Raw genomic sequence first — 14,830 nt, forward strand, 5'->3', positions numbered from 1 at the left:
CACCTAAACACTGACTTACAATAGATATGCAAACCTGCCGGTGACCAATGAGATTATAGCCAAATGTCAATGATCTTTTGAGTAGACCTATAAATCCTGTAACAGAGAACTCATTAGGGCACAAGATCCTAGGGATCAAGGTGAAGACTACTCTGCTAGATCTTACTTTCTCCCAAGAATGAAAGGTTGGTAAGGGAAGGTAAGAAGCTTTTTGCCTTTTCAGATTCTGAGAACGTAATTTAATTTCCATCACAAGGTACACAACTGTCTCTTGTGCTTCACCTGTGCTTTGAAAGGCCCTCCATGATTTTATGCTCTATACATTGGACATTTATTACATTTCTTAAAATGAGCATTGACATTGTGTATACATTGGGCATCCTCTAAGGACAAGCAAACTTGTTTCTCTATCTTTATGTTACTGGCTGTTTCATCCAATTTTACATTACCCAAAACAAAGCCCTCTCTTGTGCTCCATATATGATAGGAAAGTGCTTCCTGTTTTGGGCATTGTATACATTGGGCATCCTCTTTTAACTTTATTTTGACAACTATGAAGAAAGTTTACTAAAACTATGTTATTTCATTAGAAAGGAAGATATAATGTGTTTCTCCATGGCACTGGTTCTCTGTCTGATTTTAAATTACTCAAAACAAAGCTCTATCTTATACTCCATTTCTGGTTAGAAAGTGCTTCCTGTTTTGGGCTTTGTATATATTGGACATTCTTCTTTCTTTCTGCTGTTGGATGCTATTATACAATGTAGAGTTCTTGAAATTCATGCCATAAAAATTGGAAAGCGGACGTTGTGTTCTTTACCCTAAAGTCATTGGCTGTTCTTCCAATCTTACATTACCCAAACAAAAGCTCTATCTTGTGCTCCATTTCTGGTTAGAAAGTGCTTCCTGTTTTGGGCATTGTATACATTGGACAACATCAAGGATTCTTCTGATCACTGCTTTGAAAGATGAAATGCACCTAAAACACTATATTCTAAAGAGAAGAAAACCCCTTTTCTCTATCTTTATGTTACTGGCTGTTCCATCCAATTTTACATTACCCAAAACAAATCCCTCTCTTGTATATATGATAGGAAAGTGCTTCCTGTTTTGGGCATTGTATACATTGGGCATCCTCTTTTAACTTTGTTTTGACAACTATGAAGAAAGGTTACTAAAACTATGTTATTTCATTAGAAAGGAAGATATAATGTGTTTCTCCGTGGCACTGGTTCTCTGTCTGATTTTAAATTACTCAAAACAAAGCTCTATCTTGTACTCCATTTCTGGTTAGAAAGTGCTTCCTGTTTTGGGCTTTGTATATATTGGACATTCTTCTTTCTTTCTGCTGTTGGATGCTATTATACAACGTAGAGTTCTTGAAATTCATGCCATAAAAATTGGTTCTTCCAATCTTACATTACCCAAACAAAAGCTCTATCTTGTGCTCCATTTCTGGTTAGAAAGTGCTTCCTGTTTTGGGCATTGTATACATTGGACAACATCAAGGATTCTTCTGATCACTGCTTTGAAAGATCAAATGCACCTAAAACGCTATATTCTAAAGAGAAGAAAACCCCTTTTCTCTATCTTTATGTTACTGGCTGTTGCATCCAATTTTACATTACCCAAAACAAAGCCCTCTCTTGTATATATGATAGGAAAGTGCTTCCTGTATTGGGCATTGTATACATTGGGCATCCTCTTTTAACTTTATTTTGACAACTATGAAGAAAGTTTACTAAAACTATGTTATTTCATTAGAAAGGAAGATATAATATGTTTCTCCATGGCACTGGTTCTCTGATTTTAAATTACTCAAAACAAAGCTCTATCTTGTACTCCATTTCTGGTTAGAAATGGGTTTTGGGCTGTGTATATATTGGACATTCTACTTTCTTTCTGCTGTTGGATGCTATTATACAACGTAGAGTTCTTGAAATTCATGCCATAAAAATTGGAAAGCGGACGTTGTGTTCTATAGCCTAAAGTCATTGGCTGTTCTACCGATCTTACATTACTCAAACAAAAGCTCTATCTTGTGCTCCATTTCTGGTTAGAAAGTGCTTCCTGTTTTGGGCATTGTATACATTGGACAACATCAAGGATTCTTCTGATCACTGCTTTGAAAGATCAAATGCACCTAAAACACTATATTCTAAACAGAAGAAAACCCCTTTTCTCTATCTTTATGTTACTGGCTGTTCCATCCAATTTTACATTACCCAAAACAAAGCCCTCTCTTGTGCTCCATATATGATAGGAAAGTGCTTCCTGTTTTGGGCATTGTATACATTGGGCACCCTCTTTTAACTTTATTTTGACAACTATGAAGAAAGGTTACTAAAACTATGTTATTTCATTAGAAAGGAAGACATGATGTGTTTCCCCATGCCAATGGTTCTCTGTCTGATTTTAAATTACTCAAAACAAAGCTCTATCTTGTACTCCATTTCTGGTTAGAAAGTGCTTCCTGTTTTGGGCTTTGTATATATTGGACATTCTACTTTCTTTCTGCTGTTGGATGCTATTATACAACGTAGAGTTCTTGAAATTCATGCCCTAAAAATTGGAAAGCAGAGGTTGTGTTCTATAGCCTAAAGTCATTGGCTGTTCTACCGATCTTACATTACCCAAACAAAAGCTCTATCTTGTGCTCCATTTCTGGTTAGAAAGTGCTTCCTGTTTTGGGCATTGTATACATTGGACAACATCAAGGATTCTTCTGATCACTGCTTTGAAAGATCAAATGCACCTAAAACACTATATTCTAAAGAGAAGAAAACCCCTTTTCTCTATCTTTATGTTACTGGCTGTTGCATCCAATTTTACATTACCCAAAACAAAGCCCTCTCTTGTATATATGATAGGAAAGTGCTTCCTGTTTTGGGCATTGTATACATTGGGCATCCTCTTTTTACTTTATTTTGAAAACTGTGAAGAAAGTTTACTAAAACTATGTTATTTCATTAGAAAGGAAGAAATGATGTGTTTCTCCATGGCAATGGTTCTCTGTCTGATTTTAAATTACTCAAAACAAAGCTCTATCTTGTACTCCATTTCTGGTTAGAAAGTGCTTCCTGTTTTGGGCTTTGTATATATTGGACATTCTACTTTCTTTCTGCTGTTGGATGCTATTATACAATGTAGAGTTCTTGAAATTCATGCCATAAAAATTGGAAAGCGGACGTTGTGTTCTATAGCCTAAAGTCATTGGCTGTTCTACCGATCTAACATTACCCAAACAAAAGCTCTATCTTGTGCTCCATTTCTGGTTAGAAAGTGCTTCCTGTTTTGGGCATTGTATACATTGGACAACATCAAGGATTCTTCTGATCACTGCTTTGAAATATCAAAATGCACCTAAAACACTATATTCTATAGAGAAGAAAACCCCTTTTCTCTATCTTTATGTTACTGGCTGTTCCATCCAATTTTACATTACCCAAAACAAAGCCCTCTCTTGTATATATGATAGGAAAGTGCTTCCTGTTTTGGGCATTGTATACATTGGGCATCCTCTTTTTACTTTATTTTGAAAACTGTGAAGAAAGTTTACTAAAACTATGTTATTTCATTAGAAAGGAAGAAATGATGTGTTTCTCCATGGCAATGGTTCTCTGTCTGATTTTAAATTACTCAAAACAAAGCTCTATCTTGTACTCCATTTCTGGTTAGAAAGTGCTTCCTGTTTTGGGCTTTGTATATATTGGACATTCTTCTTTCTTTCTGCTGTTGGATGCTATTATACAACGTAGAGTTCTTGAAATTCATGCCATAAAAATTGGAAAGCGGAAGTTGTGTTCTATACCCTAAAGTCATTGGCTTTTCTTCCAATCTTACATTACCCAAACAAAAGCTCTATCTTGTGCTCCATTTCTGGTTAGAAAGTGCTTCCTGTTTTGGGCATTGTATACATTGGACAACATCAAGGATTCTTCTGATCACTGCTTTGAAAGATCAAATGCACCTAAAACACTATATTCTAAAGAGAAGAAAACCCCTTTTCTCTATCTTTATGTTACTGGCTGTTCCATCCAATTTTACATTACCCAAAACAAAGCCCTCTCTTGTATATATGATAGGAAAGTGCTTCCTGTTTTGGGCATTGTATACATTGGGCACCCTCTTTTAACTTTATTTTGACAACTATGAAGAAAGGTTACTAAAACTATGTTATTTCATTAGAAAGGAAGACATGATGTGTTTCCCCATGGCAATGGTTCTCTCTCTGATTTTAAATTACTCAAAACAAAGCTCTATCTTGTACTCCATTTCTGGTTAGAAATGGGTTTTGGGCTGTGTATATATTGGACATTCTACTTTCTTTCTGCTGTTGGATGCTATTATACAACGTAGAGTTCTTGAAATTCATGCCATAAAAATTGGAAAGCGGACGTTGTGTTCTACAGCCTAAAGTCATTGGCTGTTCTACCGATCTTACATTACCCAAACAAAAGCTCTATCTTGTGCTCCATTTCTGGTTAGAAAGTGCTTCCTGTTTTGGGCATTGTATACATTGGACAACATCAAGGATTCTTCTGATCACTGCTTTGAAAGATCAAATGCACCTAAAACACTATATTCTAAAGAGAAGAAAACCCCTTTTCTCTATCTTTATGTTACTGGCTGTTGCATCCAATTTTACATTACCCAAAACAAAGCCCTCTCTTGTATATATGATAGGAAAGTGCTTCCTGTTTTGGGCATTCTATACATTGGGCATCCTCTTTTAACTTTATTTTGACAACTATGAAGAAAGTTTCCTAAAATCATATATTATCATGAGAAGAAGGAAGACATGATCTGTCTCTTCATGTGAATACTTGTCTTACTGAGGGTAGATTACCTAAAACCAATGCTCCCTTCTACTTTATTTTGTATTGGCTGCTAGCTGCTATAAAACAACACATAGTCTACAATCTGTCCTTCCATGAAAAAAAAATTATTTCCCCACTAATCATGAAGACAAACTCAATTTTATCCCAATACATTAGAGTAATGTAAAATTTAAATAACAGACATAGAATTTAAACAAAAAGAAAACAAAAATCCAAACAGAAATAATCTATTGACCAACTTTTTACATGTAGCCGAATTGAAAGTGAAAGCTTACGCTAATATTTTGAATTGCTTATGTGATTCTGGTGATTGAATTAATTGCTTTGTTCAAGAAAAAGATTTATAATTGAGAGTTTCAGCTGTGAATATGCTAATATAATAATTGAAACTGAATAAATCTACCTTGGTGAACTACCACACCCATACCGTTCACACCTAAACACTGACTTACAATAGATATGCAAACCTGCCGGTGACCAATGAGTAAACAGCCAAATGTCTAGGATCTTTTGAGTAGACCTATAAATCCTGTAACAGAGAACTCATTAGGGCACAAGATCCTAGGGATCAAGGTGAAGACTACTCTGCGAGATCTTACTTTCTCCCAAGAATGAAAGGTTTGTAAGGGAAGGTAAGAAGCTTTTTGCCTTTTCAGATTCTGAGAATGTTATTTAATTTCCATCACAAGGTACACAACTGTTTCTTGTGCTTCACCTGTGCTTTGAAAGGTCCTCCATGATTTTATGCTCTATACATTGGACATTTATTACATTTCTTAAAATGAGCATTGCCATTGGGTATACATTGGGCATCCTCTAAGGACAAGCAAACTTGTTTCTCTATCTTTATGTTACTGGCTGTTCCATCCAATTTTACATTACCCAAAACAAAGCCCTCTCTTGTATATATGATAGGAAAGTGCTTCCTGTTTTGGGCATTGTATACATTGGGCATCTTCTTTTTACTTTATTTTGAAAACTGTGAAGAAAGTTTACTAAAACTATGTTATTTCATTAGAAAGGAAGAAATGATGTGTTTCTCCATGGCAATGGTTCTCTGTCTGATTTTAAATTACTCAAAACAAAGCTCTATCTTGTACTCCATTTCTGGTTAGAAAGTGCTTCCTGTTTTGGGCTTTGTATATATTGGACATTCTTCTTTCTTTCTGCTGTTGGATGCTATTATACAACGTAGAGTTCTTGAAATTCATGCCATAAAAATTGGAAAGCGGAAGTTGTGTTCTATACCCTAAAGTCATTGGCTTTTCTTCCAATCTTACATTACCCAAACAAAAGCTCTATCTTGTGCTCCATTTCTGGTTAGAAAGTGCTTCCTGTTTTGGGCATTGTATACATTGGACAACATCAAGGATTCTTCTGATCACTGCTTTGAAAGATCAAATGCACCTAAAACACTATATTCTAAACAGAAGAAAACCCCTTTTCTCTATCTTTATGTTACTGGCTGTTCCATCCAATTTTACATTACCCAAAACAAAGCCCTCTCTTGTATATATGATAGGAAAGTGCTTCCTGTTTTGGGCATTCTATACATTGGGCATCCTCTTTTAACTTTATTTTGACAACTATGAAGAAAGTTTCCTAAAATCATATATTATCATGAGAAGAAGGAAGACATGATCTGTCTCTTCATGTGAATACTTGTCTTACTGAGGGTAGATTACCTAAAACCAATGCTCCCTTCTACTTTATTTTGTATTGGCTGCTAGCTGCTATAAAACAACACATAGTCTACAATCTGTCCTTCCATGAAAAAAAAATTATTTCCCCACTAATCATGAAGACAAACTCAATTTTATCCCAATACATTAGAGTAATGTAAAATTTAAATAACAGACATAGAATTTAAACAAAAAGAAAACAAAAATCCAAACAGAAATAATCTATTGACCAACTTTTTACATGTAGCCGAATTGAAAGTGAAAGCTTACGCTAATATTTTGAATTGCTTATGTGATTCTGGTGATTGAATTAATTGCTTTGTTCAAGAAAAAGATTTATAATTGAGAGTTTCAGCTGTGAATATGCTAATATAATAATTGAAACTGAATAAATCTACCTTGGTGAACTACCACACCCATACCGTTCACACCTAAACACTGACTTACAATAGATATGCAAACCTGCCGGTGACCAATGAGTAAACAGCCAAATGTCTAGGATCTTTTGAGTAGACCTATAAATCCTGTAACAGAGAACTCATTAGGGCACAAGATCCTAGGGATCAAGGTGAAGACTACTCTGCGAGATCTTACTTTCTCCCAAGAATGAAAGGTTTGTAAGGGAAGGTAAGAAGCTTTTTGCCTTTTCAGATTCTGAGAATGTTATTTAATTTCCATCACAAGGTACACAACTGTTTCTTGTGCTTCACCTGTGCTTTGAAAGGTCCTCCATGATTTTATGCTCTATACATTGGACATTTATTACATTTCTTAAAATGAGCATTGCCATTGGGTATACATTGGGCATCCTCTAAGGACAAGCAAACTTGTTTCTCTATCTTTATGTTACTGGCTGTTCCATCCAATTTTACATTACCCAAAACAAAGCCCTCTCTTGTATATATGATAGGAAAGTGCTTCCTGTTTTGGGCATTGTATACATTGGGCATCCTCTTTTTACTTTATTTTGAAAACTGTGAAGAAAGTTTACTAAAACTATGTTATTTCATTAGAAAGGAAGAAATGATGTGTTTCTCCATGGCAATGGTTCTCTGTCTGATTTTAAATTACTCAAAACAAAGCTCTATCTTGTACTCCATTTCTGGTTAGAAAGTGCTTCCTGTTTTGGGCTTTGTATATATTGGACATTCTTCTTTCTTTCTGCTGTTGGATGCTATTATACAACGTAGAGTTCTTGAAATTCATGCCATAAAAATTGGAAAGCGGAAGTTGTGTTCTATACCCTAAAGTCATTGGCTTTTCTTCCAATCTTACATTACCCAAACAAAAGCTCTATCTTGTGCTCCATTTCTGGTTAGAAAGTGCTTCCTGTTTTGGGCATTGTATACATTGGACAACATCAAGGATTCTTCTGATCACTGCTTTGAAAGATCAAATGCACCTAAAACACTATATTCTAAAGAGAAGAAAACCCCTTTTCTCTATCTTTATGTTACTGGCTGTTCCATCCAATTTTACATTACCCAAAACAAAGCCCTCTCTTGTATATATGATAGGAAAGTGCTTCCTGTTTTGGGCATTGTATACATTGGGCACCCTCTTTTAACTTTATTTTGACAACTATGAAGAAAGGTTACTAAAACTATGTTATTTCATTAGAAAGGAAGACATGATGTGTTTCCCCATGGCAATGGTTCTCTCTCTGATTTTAAATTACTCAAAACAAAGCTCTATCTTGTACTCCATTTCTGGTTAGAAATGGGTTTTGGGCTGTGTATATATTGGACATTCTACTTTCTTTCTGCTGTTGGATGCTATTATACAACGTAGAGTTCTTGAAATTCATGCCATAAAAATTGGAAAGCGGACGTTGTGTTCTACAGCCTAAAGTCATTGGCTGTTCTACCGATCTTACATTACCCAAACAAAAGCTCTATCTTGTGCTCCATTTCTGGTTAGAAAGTGCTTCCTGTTTTGGGCATTGTATACATTGGACAACATCAAGGATTCTTCTGATCACTGCTTTGAAAGATCAAATGCACCTAAAACACTATATTCTAAAGAGAAGAAAACCCCTTTTCTCTATCTTTATGTTACTGGCTGTTGCATCCAATTTTACATTACCCAAAACAAAGCCCTCTCTTGTATATATGATAGGAAAGTGCTTCCTGTTTTGGGCATTCTATACATTGGGCATCCTCTTTTAACTTTATTTTGACAACTATGAAGAAAGTTTCCTAAAATCATATATTATCATGAGAAGAAGGAAGACATGATCTGTCTCTTCATGTGAATACTTGTCTTACTGAGGGTAGATTACCTAAAACCAATGCTCCCTTCTACTTTATTTTGTATTGGCTGCTAGCTGCTATAAAACAACACATAGTCTACAATCTGTCCTTCCATGAAAAAAAAATTATTTCCCCACTAATCATGAAGACAAACTCAATTTTATCCCAATACATTAGAGTAATGTAAAATTTAAATAACAGACATAGAATTTAAACAAAAAGAAAACAAAAATCCAAACAGAAATAATCTATTGACCAACTTTTTACATGTAGCCGAAGTGAAAGTGAAAGCTTACGCTAATATTTTGAATTGCTTATGTGATTCTGGTGATTGAATTAATTGCTTTGTTCAAGAAAAAGATTTATAATTGAGAGTTTCAGCTGTGAATATGCTAATATAATAATTGAAACTGAATAAATCTACCTTGGTGAACTACCACACCCATACCGTTCACACCTAAACACTGACTTACAATAGATATGCAAACCTGCCGGTGACCAATGAGTAAACAGCCAAATGTCTAGGATCTTTTGAGTAGACCTATAAATCCTGTAACAGAGAACTCATTAGGGCACAAGATCCTAGGGATCAAGGTGAAGACTACTCTGCGAGATCTTACTTTCTCCCAAGAATGAAAGGTTTGTAAGGGAAGGTAAGAAGCTTTTTGCCTTTTCAGATTCTGAGAATGTTATTTAATTTCCATCACAAGGTACACAACTGTTTCTTGTGCTTCACCTGTGCTTTGAAAGGTCCTCCATGATTTTATGCTCTATACATTGGACATTTATTACATTTCTTAAAATGAGCATTGCCATTGGGTATACATTGGGCATCCTCTAAGGACAAGCAAACTTGTTTCTCTATCTTTATGTTACTGGCTGTTCCATCCAATTTTACATTACCCAAAACAAAGCCCTCTCTTGTATATATGATAGGAAAGTGCTTCCTGTTTTGGGCATTGTATACATTGGGCATCTTCTTTTTACTTTATTTTGAAAACTGTGAAGAAAGTTTACTAAAACTATGTTATTTCATTAGAAAGGAAGAAATGATGTGTTTCTCCATGGCAATGGTTCTCTGTCTGATTTTAAATTACTCAAAACAAAGCTCTATCTTGTACTCCATTTCTGGTTAGAAAGTGCTTCCTGTTTTGGGCTTTGTATATATTGGACATTCTTCTTTCTTTCTGCTGTTGGATGCTATTATACAACGTAGAGTTCTTGAAATTCATGCCATAAAAATTGGAAAGCGGAAGTTGTGTTCTATACCCTAAAGTCATTGGCTTTTCTTCCAATCTTACATTACCCAAACAAAAGCTCTATCTTGTGCTCCATTTCTGGTTAGAAAGTGCTTCCTGTTTTGGGCATTGTATACATTGGACAACATCAAGGATTCTTCTGATCACTGCTTTGAAAGATCAAATGCACCTAAAACACTATATTCTAAACAGAAGAAAACCCCTTTTCTCTATCTTTATGTTACTGGCTGTTCCATCCAATTTTACATTACCCAAAACAAAGCCCTCTCTTGTATATATGATAGGAAAGTGCTTCCTGTTTTGGGCATTGTATACATTGGGCATCCTCTTTTAACTTTATTTTGACAACTATGAAGAAAGGTTACTAAAACTATGTTATTTCATTAGAAAGGAAGACATGATGTGTTTCCCCATGGCAATGGTTCTCTCTCTGATTTTAAATTACTCAAAACAAAGCTCTATCTTGTACTCCATTTCTGGTTAGAAATGGGTTTTGGGCTGTGTATATATTGGACATTCTACTTTCTTTCTGCTGTTGGATGCTATTATACAACGTAGAGTTCTTGAAATTCATGCCATAAAAATTGGAAAGCGGACGTTGTGTTCTACAGCCTAAAGTCATTGGCTGTTCTACCGATCTTACATTACCCAAACAAAAGCTCTATCTTGTGCTCCATTTCTGGTTCGAAAGTGCTTCCTGTTTTGGGCATTGTATACATTGGACAACATCAAGGATTCTTCTGATCACTGCTTTGAAAGATCAAATGCACCTAAAACACTATATTCTAAAGAGAAGAAAACCCCTTTTCTCTATCTTTATGTTACTGGCTGTTCCATCCAATTTTACATTACCCAAAACAAAGCCCTCTCTTGTATATATGATAGGAAAGTGCTTCCTGTTTTGGGCATTGTATACATTGGGCATTCTTCTTTCTTTCTGCTGTTGGATGCTATTATACAACGTAGAGTTCTTGAAATTCATGCCATAAAAATTGGAAAGCGGAAGTTGTGTTCTATACCCTAAAGTCATTGGCTTTTCTTCCAATCTTACATTACCCAAACAAAAGCTCTATCTTGTGCTCCATTTCTGGTTAGAAAGTGCTTCCTGTTTTGGGCATTGTATACATTGGACAACATCAAGGATTCTTCTGATCACTGCTTTGAAAGATCAAATGCACCTAAAACACTATATTCTAAAGAGAAGAAAACCCCTTTTCTCTATCTTTATGTTACTGGCTGTTCCATCCAATTTTACATTACCCAAAACAAAGCCCTCTCTTGTATATATGATAGGAAAGTGCTTCCTGTTTTGGGCATTGTATACATTGGGCACCCTCTTTTAACTTTATTTTGACAACTATGAAGAAAGGTTACTAAAACTATGTTATTTCATTAGAAAGGAAGACATGATGTGTTTCCCCATGGCAATGGTTCTCTCTCTGATTTTAAATTACTCAAAACAAAGCTCTATCTTGTACTCCATTTCTGGTTAGAAATGGGTTTTGGGCTGTGTATATATTGGACATTCTACTTTCTTTCTGCTGTTGGATGCTATTATACAACGTAGAGTTCTTGAAATTCATGCCATAAAAATTGGAAAGCGGACGTTGTGTTCTACAGCCTAAAGTCATTGGCTGTTCTACCGATCTTACATTACCCAAACAAAAGCTCTATCTTGTGCTCCATTTCTGGTTAGAAAGTGCTTCCTGTTTTGGGCATTGTATACATTGGACAACATCAAGGATTCTTCTGATCACTGCTTTGAAAGATCAAATGCACCTAAAACACTATATTCTAAAGAGAAGAAAACCCCTTTTCTCTATCTTTATGTTACTGGCTGTTGCATCCAATTTTACATTACCCAAAACAAAGCCCTCTCTTGTATATATGATAGGAAAGTGCTTCCTGTTTTGGGCATTCTATACATTGGGCATCCTCTTTTAACTTTATTTTGACAACTATGAAGAAAGTTTCCTAAAATCATATATTATCATGAGAAGAAGGAAGACATGATCTGTCTCTTCATGTGAATACTTGTCTTACTGAGGGTAGATTACCTAAAACCAATGCTCCCTTCTACTTTATTTTGTATTGGCTGCTAGCTGCTATAAAACAACACATAGTCTACAATCTGTCCTTCCATGAAAAAAAAATTATTTCCCCACTAATCATGAAGACAAACTCAATTTTATCCCAATACATTAGAGTAATGTAAAATTTAAATAACAGACATAGAATTTAAACAAAAAGAAAACAAAAATCCAAACAGAAATAATCTATTGACCAACTTTTTACATGTAGCCGAATTGAAAGTGAAAGCTTACGCTAATATTTTGAATTGCTTATGTGATTCTGGTGATTGAATTAATTGCTTTGTTCAAGAAAAAGATTTATAATTGAGAGTTTCAGCTGTGAATATGCTAATATAATAATTGAAACTGAATAAATCTACCTTGGTGAACTACCACACCCATACCGTTCACACCTAAACACTGACTTACAATAGATATGCAAACCTGCCGGTGACCAATGAGTAAACAGCCAAATGTCTAGGATCTTTTGAGTAGACCTATAAATCCTGTAACAGAGAACTCATTAGGGCACAAGATCCTAGGGATCAAGGTGAAGACTACTCTGCGAGATCTTACTTTCTCCCAAGAATGAAAGGTTTGTAAGGGAAGGTAAGAAGCTTTTTGCCTTTTCAGATTCTGAGAATGTTATTTAATTTCCATCACAAGGTACACAACTGTTTCTTGTGCTTCACCTGTGCTTTGAAAGGTCCTCCATGATTTTATGCTCTATACATTGGACATTTATTACATTTCTTAAAATGAGCATTGCCATTGGGTATACATTGGGCATCCTCTAAGGACAAGCAAACTTGTTTCTCTATCTTTATGTTACTGGCTGTTCCATCCAATTTTACATTACCCAAAACAAAGCCCTCTCTTGTATATATGATAGGAAAGTGCTTCCTGTTTTGGGCATTGTATACATTGGGCATCCTCTTTTTACTTTATTTTGAAAACTGTGAAGAAAGTTTACTAAAACTATGTTATTTCATTAGAAAGGAAGAAATGATGTGTTTCTCCATGGCAATGGTTCTCTGTCTGATTTTAAATTACTCAAAACAAAGCTCTATCTTGTACTCCATTTCTGGTTAGAAAGTGCTTCCTGTTTTGGGCTTTGTATATATTGGACATTCTTCTTTCTTTCTGCTGTTGGATGCTATTATACAACGTAGAGTTCTTGAAATTCATGCCATAAAAATTGGAAAGCGGAAGTTGTGTTCTATACCCTAAAGTCATTGGCTTTTCTTCCAATCTTACATTACCCAAACAAAAGCTCTATCTTGTGCTCCATTTCTGGTTAGAAAGTGCTTCCTGTTTTGGGCATTGTATACATTGGACAACATCAAGGATTCTTCTGATCACTGCTTTGAAAGATCAAATGCACCTAAAACACTATATTCTAAAGAGAAGAAAACCCCTTTTCTCTATCTTTATGTTACTGGCTGTTCCATCCAATTTTACATTACCCAAAACAAAGCCCTCTCTTGTATATATGATAGGAAAGTGCTTCCTGTTTTGGGCATTGTATACATTGGGCACCCTCTTTTAACTTTATTTTGACAACTATGAAGAAAGGTTACTAAAACTATGTTATTTCATTAGAAAGGAAGACATGATGTGTTTCCCCATGGCAATGGCTCTCTCTCTGATTTTAAATTACTCAAAACAAAGCTCTATCTTGTACTCCATTTCTGGTTAGAAATGGGTTTTGGGCTGTGTATATATTGGACATTCTACTTTCTTTCTGCTGTTGGATGCTATTATACAACGTAGAGTTCTTGAAATTCATGCCATAAAAATTGGAAAGCGGACGTTGTGTTCTACAGCCTAAAGTCATTGGCTGTTCTACCGATCTTACATTACCCAAACAAAAGCTCTATCTTGTGCTCCATTTCTGGTTAGAAAGTGCTTCCTGTTTTGGGCATTGTATACATTGGACAACATCAAGGATTCTTCTGATCACTGCTTTGAAAGATCAAATGCACCTAAAACACTATATTCTAAAGAGAAGAAAACCCCTTTTCTCTATCTTTATGTTACTGGCTGTTGCATCCAATTTTACATTACCCAAAACAAAGCCCTCTCTTGTATATATGATAGGAAAGTGCTTCCTGTTTTGGGCATTCTATACATTGGGCATCCTCTTTTAACTTTATTTTGACAACTATGAAGAAAGTTTCCTAAAATCATATATTATCATGAGAAGAAGGAAGACATGATCTGTCTCTTCATGTGAATACTTGTCTTACTGAGGGTAGATTACCTAAAACCAATGCTCCCTTCTACTTTATTTTGTATTGGCTGCTAGCTGCTATAAAACAACACATAGTCTACAATCTGTCCTTCCATGAAAAAAAAATTATTTCCCCACTAATCATGAAGACAAACTCAATTTTATCCCAATACATTAGAGTAATGTAAAATTTAAATAACAGACATAGAATTTAAACAAAAAGAAAACAAAAATCCAAACAGAAATAATCTATTGACCAACTTTTTACATGTAGCCGAATTGAAAGTGAAAGCTTACGCTAATATTTTGAATTGCTTATGTGATTCTGGTGATTGAATTAATTGCTTTGTTCAAGAAAAAGATTTATAATTGAGAGTTTCAGCTGTGAATATGCTAATATAATAATTGAAACTGAATAAATCTACCTTGGTGAACTACCACACCCATACCGTTCACACCTAAACACTGACTTACAATAGATATGCAAACCT

The sequence above is a fragment of the Sceloporus occidentalis genome, unplaced genomic scaffold (genome assembly GCF_023333645.1).
Source record: "Sceloporus occidentalis isolate IW3139 unplaced genomic scaffold, rSceOcc1.0.p SCAF_157, whole genome shotgun sequence".
Lineage (NCBI taxonomy): Eukaryota > Metazoa > Chordata > Lepidosauria > Squamata > Phrynosomatidae > Sceloporus > Sceloporus occidentalis.